This window comes from Etheostoma spectabile, chromosome 9 (genome assembly GCF_008692095.1).
Source record: "Etheostoma spectabile isolate EspeVRDwgs_2016 chromosome 9, UIUC_Espe_1.0, whole genome shotgun sequence".
Classification (NCBI taxonomy): domain Eukaryota; kingdom Metazoa; phylum Chordata; class Actinopteri; order Perciformes; family Percidae; genus Etheostoma; species Etheostoma spectabile.
The window spans coordinates 28,275,054-28,287,038 of NC_045741.1; the positions used below are offsets into that span (position 1 = coordinate 28,275,054).

Consider the following 11,985-nt stretch of genomic DNA (forward strand, 5'->3'; position numbering starts at 1 on the left):
CTCGTATGTGTCTTCATACCTGGTCAACAAAGCTGATTCTGATTCTGATTCTGATTGGCTGGCTACCTGTCCAGTGTGACCCCCGCCTCTCGCCCAGTGTCTGCCCCCTACAACCCCGTAATCTAAAGATAAGCAGTTACAGATAATGGATGGAAGGATAATTAACTAATTATTAAAGGTGCCCTGCCACACATATTTCATGACTTTGTGGTAATGTCTCACATTCTACCATAGACTCTGTAACTTGGTTACCTTGGTTACCTTGTTTCCAGCCATTCTAGCGTGGTATAGAAAGCCTGCAGGAAGACTCAGCCTAGTGGCCCATGTCACGTGTGCCTTGGGGCAGACACTGAACCCCGAGTTGCCCCCGATGCTGCCCCATCGGCGGTACATGTGTGCGTTTTGTGTGTATCTGATGAGCAGGTGGCACCTTGTACGCAGCCTCACCACAGTGTGTGAATGTGTGTGAATGGTGAATGGCTCCTGTCTATGTTACAGTGCTTTGAGTAGTTGTGTAAGACAGAAATCTCTTAAAGATCAGTCCATGTCCCTGATGACATCAACCAGTTGATATGTCGTCACTGTTGTTGACTGATCATTGTAGAACACCAGTATTTCCACAGCAATAAATTTCCTTAATTATAAATAATTGCGATCTATGCTGACATTTTCTTTCATTTGCTGTACAATGTTAAGATGACAACCTTTTACGAGAAAATATGTTGCTTTTTTGTCGTAGAAATTAAGAACTATAGTCATTACCTAAAATGACTAGATGACATGCAAAGCCTTTTTTGCCATAAACAAATGCACATTGCCATAGTCATTTAAATTGGATTACATTACATTACATGTCATTTAGCTAGAAGCGATTCACAATTGCTATACCTGCATGCCTCTGGGCAACTCGGTAGGGGACACCACTGGTTGATGTATCGCATGGGAATCGAACCCGTCTCCCACACTAAATGTGTGTCCATACCCACTAAGCCATCACCACCCCCGTGGGAAAGGGGAATCCTATAAACACAATACTCGTCTCATTGAAACTATTGTGATTACACTCTTCGGTGTTCTGCTGTAGAAGAGCAGACCGCACCACAGGAAGAAAGGCCCCTGTCAAACACATCTCTTTACACTGCATATACACAAACTGTATAACCTTCTGGACCCACATATGCAATGCGCAAAACAAACACGCACACCACAGATGAAAAGATAAATGCACTTTTAACGGACGATGAAACCAAAGCTGTCTAACCAAATCCCCCCGCTATGAGCAAAACACCCAATATAAACCTGGACTCTGCACAAGCACATACAGCCCACACAACACACACAAAATGTTCATCATCCATGTGCATGAAAACCTGACGGGTCATACTCGGGCTCTGAGAAACGATTATCTTCTCTGTCCTCTCTCTCTGGATATCTTACCCTGATGAAATGAAAAGAAGCCAAGTTGAGTGTGTATGTGAGAATGCAGGCCTGCAGTTCCTGATACTCCAATAATTTTTTTCCTCCCTAATCTGCATTACCCGCCCAGAGTAAGAATGATTTGGATGGGAGTGGAAAAATTCACTCCCTGGAGAGTGAGTGAGCACTAGAGAGCAGAGAGGTTATTATATGCTACCATTTTGGTTCTGGGTTCAACTTTTGCCTCATATGAGCAGAGCAGATGATGGAAACCGCTGGTGGCAGCATGGGAACTTTGTGGGGGGGTGCACTAGGACTCAGGGGGCTTCATAGATCTGGTCTTCTGCCAATGGGTTATAAGGTACGTGTGTAGGAGTTGACAGTGTGCCCCCTTCTCTCTCTCTCTGTCTCCTCTCCTCCCTCTCTCTCTCTCTCTATCTAGATTTAGAAGGACTGCTGTTTTTAGCAAAAATGTTGAAAGGAACCACCATGTGTACCCGATGCTTGGCAGAGCGTGTGGGGTGGCGGCTGCATGCATTGTGTGTGTGTGTGACCTCCAACATATTACAACGCTTGTTACGAGAGTCGAGACTTCTTACCTCCAGATTACAGGCCTGAGGCCCAACGCCCCTCCCATTTAACCCCCCTCCCTCTCTGCCATTGCTACCTGCATATTACACAGTTGTGTGTCTGTGTGCGTGGTTTGTTTAGTTAGTACATCCATTACCAGTGTGAGTCAGAGGGCAGCGTAAGGGTACCGTGCATAGGCACTGTAAATTTTACAGGTAATGACTTTATTTTCGCGGCCTACACATATTTTTATCCCTCCTTCCACCCCCTTTTGCTTCATAACAAACAACAAAGTGTGTGCAGGGGGAGCGTGTGTGTGTGTGTGTGTGTGTGTGTGTTGTGTATATAAGCCACATGTGGTTCAGATTTCCTCTGTGGCACATAGGCAAATACACAGGCAGGCGAGAAGTTTGGCTCTCAGTAGGGGCGCTATGGTTCTGCTTTCCAAACACACACACTTCTCTCTAAGAATATACATTACCTCAGTATGCTTTTACTCATGTCTGTTTATTCATTTGTATTCTCTGTATTTTGTGTTGTTTTAACGGGAAACAAGATTGTCATAGTTCCATGTGTGGCATTCCGTTTCTTACCCATGCTCACTTGATTGGCAGCTTCTCCTTGCTGGCTGTTTCCTAGTTGCCGACGGACCTCCATCACCCCCTCTTTATGTTTATTGGTCAGCATGGCCTCCCCATAGACGACTGGCTGCAGTGACCTGGAGGAAAAAAAACAACCAAAGGCATTTATTTTCACGAGGCGAAAAAAAAAAAAAAAGCACAGAGTAGAGTGATTTTTAGCACTAACAGCTGCTCCTTGCTGTTGTTCAGAGCATGGCAGGACTGAGTAGAAACACAAAAGGGAAACAGAACGTGATTGAGTGCTCGTCTCAGTGATAGAAGCCTGCTGGGTCGGGGAGTGGCGACTCCCTTATGGGACCACTCACAGGAAACGCTGAAATTAGTCGGGGGGAAGTTTCTCAATCCCTAACCTTAAAACGTCTGTGTGCCGACATTCCTCTGGACTGATCGGCGCGTCCTTAAATCGTTGGCAAAGCAAGAGACCAAGGCTCCTCCTGATACCTCCAGTCCCTGGTCTCATATCCGCTAGTTTGGGAACAAACTGATCCACCATCTCCAATGGGAGACTGAGGACAGGCACTGTGCAAGACTACTACCACTGCCAGCGAGCAGAATTAGCTCCCTAGAGAGGCACTTTTTTCCTGTAGGATCTGGATCCTGATATGAATCATGCAACTCCATTGGTCTCCTCTTAGATTTCTTGCCCTGTTTCAGGACTAACATTTTGTGGCTGGATAAAAAAAAAATAAGGGCATCATAGACTTACATCCCTGTCTGTGCATTTGACAGCAGACTGCCAAGCAGACAAGATCGTCCTGCAACTCTCAGGAGTGACCAGAGAGAAGATAGATAGAGAAAAAGGGCTGAGACGAGAGGGGAGGTACAGAGAACTCGTTGACCAAATCCACTCTGTTTTTTCTTTTTTAAACAATTTTTTCCTCTCTTGTGCCTTTTTTTCGCCTTTCCTACTGCCATGTGTTATATCAGATGTATTCGTTTCCCCAGACCTTGGGCTGGTCTGGACGGGGAGGAGAGGGGCTCACCTGGGACGCCGCCATCTTCACACTAGCACCAGACACCCGGCCGGCAAACACGACAGCCCCGGAGAAGAGGCGAACGTAAAATTGATACAGAAAAAAAAAAAAATATGAGAAGAAACAACACACACCTAAGGTAATTAATAAAAAAAACCTCTTGTGTTTGCTTAAGTTGGATGCATTCAAAATACTGCAGGCAGTTTTGGTCAAGAGTTATGACATGGGGTCATTTCCCCAAACATTTCTCGTAACTCCTTCAGAAAAACACCTCCATGCTCTTGATGAAGTACCAGAACTAGAAGGTTGCGCAAATCGTCAGCCCCACATACTTGTCATGGTTAAAATACCAATATGTGACTTGACATGCCATATGTGAGCAGCCGTGTTGTGTGTGTTGTGTGTGTATAGAACACATCTGTATATGTTTGCAACAACAACCCTGTGCATCACGTGTGTTCTGGTAAGATGGGAGGCCTCAGTAAGTGTGGATGAAATATGGTTCTAATTTGGCTCTCTGCTCACCCGCCCCCCCTATTCCCATTTGGTCTGGTCAGAAAAGGCAGGGGGTTCGAGTGCTGGGCACCGAGGGTGAGGGGTGAGTTTATACTGGCAGTGTTGTGAGACAGGCTCCATACCAGCCAGGGACCTTGTGAGTAACTACTCTACTACGGAAGAGAGAGAGAGAGAGAGAGGTTAGGGGTGGAGTTGGAGGGCTGGAGTGTGTTGGGGGGAATGTGGGCGCGTGTCATTGGCCATCTGCAAACATTAAGAGCAGAGTGTTCTGTTGGAAAGGCTGCTCTGATGAACCTGAGGGGGCGTCTTGCTTTTGACTTGTGTCCACCATAGTGAGGTCCCCTCTGGCTGCTTGGATAGGCTGAGTTTGTTTGGTGAGTGAGGGGGGGGCGTCTATGCCCAAACTAAATTCCACTAAATGTGAAGAGTGCCTTCGTTAAAAGCAGTTAGGCATCAATACTGTAACATAAAAAAATAAGCAAAAGTCATGTGCGTGCCACAAGAAGAAAGTTATGCTCGTAAAATGTGATGAAATACCTCTGACTTTGTCCAAGTCGTTAATGAGTGTGGGGGTAAGAGGGGCATAGTATTCCTGGAAGTGCATGAGCAGCATAAGACATGGCAACCTTTCTGACTCAGATTTCTTGAATTTACTTCCCATCCTGTGATCCTGTGTTTGGCCCCCATGCATGTGTATGTGTGTGCACACCCATTTCATGTTTATTTCTGAATTGCTCTGATGCCGTAGGGTTGGGGTGGTGCAGTATTTTAACATGATTTAGAAGTAAGTATGTTATATACGGTACAGTTACATATGATTATGAACCACCTGACGGTTGCACAAAAATCCACATTCCTCTTTCTAGTAGTGTCAGGAGTTATCTTTTTTAGTTGCCACTTTTTGAAACATTTCTAGAATTATTTTCATAATTCAGTGTAGAAAGATTTCCCAATAAAAAAATGTGATGGTGAAGTCATAGAAGTAACCAGACTTAAGACGTATTGTGTCTGGTAAAAGGGAAATTGATGTACATTAAAAAAAAAAATTGGAATGTTCTGAGCACTACGAATGAAACAAATTGAATAATGGTAACGAATCAGATTGCCTAAACTCAGGAGCTCTACAGCCTTTCCCTTGAACTGAAAAACTTTACACTAATCAAGCTCATAATAGTTTAATAACAGTTCTTAGGTTTCTGCATCTCTGTACAACAGTAACATTCATAACTACAGTTATGGAAAAAAATATCAGACCCAGTGCAGATGATCGCGGTGGGGTGTGTGGTGTGTGTGTGTGTGTGTGGGACTTTCCAATAGTCTACATGTAACAGATTCAGTCGAATAAGACAGTCAGGTCAAATCCCTGAGTGATTAATTTATGAAGTGTGTTTAATGTGTCAAAACACATTGTCGGTTTCCTGTAAACACTCCTCGCGTACATCGCGGGTGGAACAAAACCAGACCTGCCTTGAGTGTCTGTGTGGCTGGCAAGAGGGACAAATGACACCGGCAGATTTATGGCAAAGGATAAAAGGGAAAGACGAAGTTCTGCAGAAACGAGGAAGGATCACACACTTAGAATTAAACACACCAGAGAGGTGCAAGGAGCTCCCCGTTGGCCCATTGCCATTCAGTGTAACTTCATAATAACTCCTGCTACACTAAAGAAAGAATGGTAAAATACATCATTATGAACACTCTTTTTGCAAAAACAAATCTTCCCCAATTACAGCGGTGGGAACGTTTCTTTATTAACACTAGACGTGTGTTGTGTGCTATACAGAGTTATTATCATTCAAAGTAGAATTATGTTGACATGTACAATCAACTCCAACTAAAGTGATCAAATAGTCATAAATGTATTTGGCAGCATTGGTAAAATGCACATGCAAACATAACGTCAATTATTAAAAGGAATACAGAATAAAAAAAAAAGCAAAAATAATAAGCACTTTCTTATTTTGCAGTGTAGAGAAAATGGTGAGAAATGAAAGGAGCTTACGGGGGGGGGAATTGTATGCGGATTGATGCGTGAGTCTCTTCCCTCCCCCCCCCCCCCCCCCCCCCCCCACGCGGCTTCACTAGTTTACCATTTCAAATGAAGCCACAGCAGGGGGATTTGAAAGAGTGGGATAGAGGATGTCTTCTTTTGGGTTGTTTTCTCATCTCACTGAACAAATGCACACACACACTCTCTTTTTCCAATAGAAGTGCATTCTGCAGTAATATCAAATAACAGAGCGAAGACGAACAGCTAGGTGTGTTATCTCCCTCTGAAGGGAACACGGAGTACATTGCTCGGTTAGAGTAATCTACTTGACTGATGTACTGTGGTTCCAGGAGGAGATATACCTTCAACACCGGGGGAGAAAACTGAATAAGGCCGCGACGAAACAGAAAACAACATCTGAAATCTCAGCTCACTGCATCCAAAGATACGGCTAAATCCCAGCATCTCCCATAAGTACTACCCAAAAACACACAGATAAGAGCTCTGTTTATCACTGTTTGAGTTCTCACTGACCTTAGGTATCTTGATAACATCAGTTGATAAATTATTAGATTAGTGCCACTGCACTGTGTTGCTGGCTTTTGCAACGAACACACATGGCTCAGAAGAGAAATGGTTCCTCTTCTTTTAATTTGGTGGGAGAAGACTTCAGCTATTGAACTGAACGACTTTTAGTCCAAAGCACAGCGAAGGAGCATGGCTGCAATTTCCATCTAGATGCAGGATCGAGTCCAAGAAGAAGAAACAAACCACTTTGCTGTGGGCATGACAACGCACAACGCACCATCACTGGCAGTTCAACTATGTTGAGAGTGGAACATGGAAAGCGTTACTGTAGAAATTAAGTTTTCGTCAATGAAACAATGTAAGGAGCCCGATGTTGGCCAAAATCAATATCCGTTTGTACCGCTGTTCCACAAGCGCTGTTCAACAACTCATCATCCTAAAACAGAGTCAATAGATTTGCCTGTACGAGAAACTCATACTGTACTGTAGTAATGATGGAGTAAGGTTTTTTTTTAAAGCCTTAAATCACTTATGGTCTTAACTACAAGTAAGGATATATAGCAAAAACATCTCTACCCTATAGCCACCACAGAATGATTATGGCCAGTTTCATTTATTCTTGAGGGGTAAAAACATGGCTTAGCTTGTCCTCACATTCTGTCATTAGCTGTCTGTCTACTCTCTGCTTTTTGTTATTTTCATCCCCATACAGCCTGAACACAGTGTTTTTTAAACGCTCATATTCCCAGCTGGGACAGAAATAGGTGTTCTCCCTGCTTCCCGGTGGTACACATGCACAATGTGCCGGGCAGATATGAAGGGAATGGCAGCTTTGCAGTGTTTTTCTCATGGCAGGGGTGCGTTGTTTGCTGTGCCTGGCTAACTCAGCAGCTCCTGAGGCGAGATCAGAGCACCTTGGCCACCCGTGCTCGGCGCTGCCCACAGGCATACACACGCCACCACAGGATCAAGGTCGAAGGCTCCAGACTGCCGCGGTGCAGGTTCACCCTGATACGAGGGAAACTTGGTGCCCTCTGCCAATGGGGCTCCTATGTCACAAGGGCTGTGCACACAGCACAGCAAATAACACCGACGGCTGGAAGGTACCTGAACCCCCCCCCCCCCCCCCACCACACACACACACACACACACCACACACACACACACACACACACACACACACACACACACACACACACACACACACACCCACACCCACACACACACCACACACACACCACCCACACACACACACACAACACACACACACACACACCACCACACACACACACACACACACACACACACACACACACACACACACACACACACACACACACACACCACACACACAATTCCTTCTATATACAGCAAATGGCACTATTTAATGTCTGGAAGAGAATGCCATAGTACAAGGCAGAGAACAAAAAATAAATGTGTGTGTGTGTGTGTGCGTTGTGAGTGTGGTGGCGTGCTGTGCTTGCGTGTGCGTGTGCATGCGTATAGTATCCAGCACCAGAGATACTTTCTCCCTGGCATGATTGCTAGAACCGCAGAGTGATAGATGTTGTAGAATAAGGAAAAATTCAACACCAGTTATAAGACAATACTACAATATTTGCAAAGTAAGTGTGGTCTAGCCAGGAGACCTAGAATCAACAACCCCCACGAATGTTTTAAGACAGAGTGTCTGTAAAAAATATCCTGGAATTACTGAGGAAATATCGTACAAATAGGGCCAAATCCATCCACCCCTAATATTTAAAAGGCTTGAGTTGGTCTACCACACAAAGCAATCAAACACACAGTGTCTGAGCTAAAATAGCACCGCAATCATAGGTGGAACCTATTGTATAGACAATGCAACCACACAGAGCCAGTAGGTCTAGTGCTTTGCACAGTTCACATCATGCAAAGAAAAATCCGTGTTGTGAAATGTGTGCTTTTGGATCGTTTGTAGAATTAGGAAAGATTAATGCTTAAAAGCAGTAAACCTCAAAAAAAACATTACATCTGCGGAGCCCTGTCCTGAACGTATAGAGTGATCGACATCAACCCTCCTGTCGTGAGCTGTGCACTTGAAGGCATTTAATAAGTGGAATCCGCTTCTTTCTTGCAGTGCTTTCTCTTAATCTCCTAACATCTGTGATAAGGCTCAACCGGGCCATCTGCTCAGAAGCACGGCTTATATAGCCCTGCTGACACGTACTGCTAGTGTTCATCTGCACTTCTTCCTCAGTCGTTTTTGTGTCTGGGCCTTAATTTTGACTTTGACTTATTTTTACTAGTGCAACTATCAGCCTTGAAAAAACAGTATTGGTCGATCCAAATTGATATTGTCATACTATCTTTTGGTTATTAATCCTCCAAAAACTGGAAAAAGGGGTCCGATGACCTCACCTCAAGATATCTGAATGAAATGCCAAAATTTACTGATATTAGAGACTCTAAAGCTGCATTAATGGTGCTGACCGCTGTGGCGTTGATAATAAGTATATAATGTAACTGCTTTTCTTAATGTAAACATTGATAGTTTTACTAATGCACCAGGTAGAGAAACTTCCAAACTCAACTCAGAATCTAACCAAATTGTGATCTTGTAAATTGGAATCGATCAGGAAATCTCGTGCATACCATGCCCAGTTGAGACCTCATATTTGTTGGAAAGATCTGAACAAGATTGCAAAACGTTGCCGCCGGGACCACCTCAACCTCTGCACAGCCACCAGTCCCAACCTCTTATCCATCACACACACTTAACCCTTTCTTATAGACAGACATTGCAAGAGGGTGCACTTGTTGTGAAGGGGCTGCACAATTATTCACAATTTTATAGAAATCACATAGGGACTAGTGCAATATCCAAAATACCGTATATTGTTTGAAGGCAAAGTATGTGTCAACCATTTTTATTTTTATAAAATAATCATTTTATGTTTTAATCATTTTCATGAATTTCAATAAAACGATCATTCCTTCCAAATTGTGAATCATCTTGCAATCACAAGATCAGCCAAAATGGGTGCAAGTGCATCTTTTCTCATTTGAGCACCCTACTTGTTGCTGCAGCATGGAGAACGCAACAAAATGCATTTCCTCTCCGTCACAAGTGAGACAACTCAGCTGTGTCAACCCCAGACAACAACATGGACTTGTGACCTGTATTTTGTGGTTATCATAGGATTGGTTTGACTGCCCCAGACTTGCACGCGAGGGTCAGTTGCAACCTGCCCCTGCAGTGCTGACATTATCTGCCCATACACACTGTCTAAATAGCACTGACTACAAAATCTAAGACGGGTTCCATTACAACAGAACCTCCCACCTAGTTCAGAACGCCCTTGCTGATTCATGGTATATGTGGTAGCCTGTTCTTAACTCAACGCGGACAGACGTACTGCATGACAGCTCCAGCCACAAAACTCTTCTTTTTAAGCAAGTCTTTTTCCTCCTGCAACCACATGAAGCGGCGAAGCGGAGCGGACACATGATGGAGGACTAATCCCTGCCATGTACAACAGCCCCACCCGCAGGCGCCCGAACACGTGCATCTGCCTGGCCACGACAGGAGGCAAGCTTCACTGAACCACTGGCACCCAATGCTGGTCACGTGCCACTCACACAAACTCAGCGGGGAGGGCTCTGGCTGTGAGTTTGTGCTTGCCAGGTGGGAAAAGTATGTACAACTGTATATTGTGGTTGGATGTAGTGGTAGGGATAGGTTCCAATGGCAAGTTCCAATTTGGATGTAGTTCCAAGAAAAATACTTGTCTAATCCAGCACACAAACTCCTAAAAAAAGATTTGATGAGGGTTTTCAAAACTGGATTTAGATTTGATTTAGCAGATTTGGAACTGGATTCAGATGCGTTGAAATGCTATGGACCCCCCCCCCCCCCCCCCCCAAGTCAATGGATAAGCATAAATCCAATTCAGACAGCATAAATATCCCAGCGGAGGTGGGTCCAAAATATTCCTATGATCCTCTGGGGTCTGAGCGACCCTCCCACAGTCCAAAGACATGCAGTTTGGTTAATCCTGTTAAATGGACCATGCGTGAATGATTTGTCCGTCTCTTTGTGTCAGCCCTGTATGGCCCAGCAGAGGAGGTACTTCCGCGCTCACTCGGAAGCTCACCTGCCTACGGAGCTGCTGATCCACTTCTACACAGCCATCGCCATGTCCGTCCTCTGCACGTCCATCACTGTCTGGTTTGGATCTGCCACCAAAAGGACAGGAGCAGACTAAAACGGACAGTTAGGACTGCAGAAGGAATCTCGGTGCCAACCTGCCCTCCGTCCATGACTTATACACAATCCGAGTCAGGAAACTGGGCAGAACCATCACTGCAGACCCTTCTACCCCGGACACAATCTGTTCAGCTTCTGCCCTCTGGTAGGCGCTAAGAGCCCGTACCCAACACCAACCGACTCAGACGTTTCTACCCACAGCGCATCTCTCTGATGAACAGCTGACTTCTGACCCACAGTGTCAGGTTCAATTCTGGCCATAACCCAGTAACACAGTCTCTACAGCACCTGTTTACTGGTTCCAATATTATTCCATTTATTTAGTATTTATTCATCATTCTCATTCTCATATCTCACTTATTATCCATTATTTATTCATCATTCTCATTTCCTATTTTCAGAACTGTTCATAATGTTCATACTGTTTCATATTGTAATATAATAACTTAATACTTTTATCCCAGTACCCTTTCACTATGTTCCACATTTAATAATTTTATTGGTCCTCTTCATTGCACTCATCTCTCTACCATTGTTTCTTATATCATTTAGAGTATGTATATATTAGTGTGTATATATTATTTGTTGGTTGTTTGTTTTGAATGTGTAAGCACATTTTGAGCAACTATGCTCCACAAGGAAATTCCTCGTATGTGTCTTCATACCTGGTCAACAAAGCTGATTCTGATTCTGATTCTGATTGGCTGGCTACCTGTCCAGTGTGACCCCCGCCTCTCGCCCATTGTTGCCCCCTACAACCCCGTAATCTAAAGATAAGCAGTTACAGATAATGGATGGAAGGATAATTAACTATTATTAAAGGTGCCCTGCCACACATATTTCATGACTTTGTGGTAATGTCTCACATTCTACCATAGACTCTGTAACTTGGTTACCTTGGTTACCTTGTTTCCAGCCATTCTAGCGTGGTATAGAAAGCCTGCAGGAAGACTCAGCTCCATTTGGGCCAGTTCTCATTAATATTCAACCAGCTAAGCTGCTTGACTTTGATTGGCTAACAGCTAGCCAATGAGAGCCTGGCTATCAGCATCCTTTACCCAGCTCATGATTATTAATGAGCTCAGGCAGCATGACGTCATA

At 44.3% G+C, this 11,985-nt stretch overlaps 1 protein-coding gene across 1 annotated transcript in view; it reads right to left on the reverse strand.

Moving 5' to 3' along the window:
• Positions 1-11,985, reverse strand: part of scfd2 (sec1 family domain containing 2) — a 122,228-nt gene that overhangs the window by 106,928 nt on the left and 3,315 nt on the right.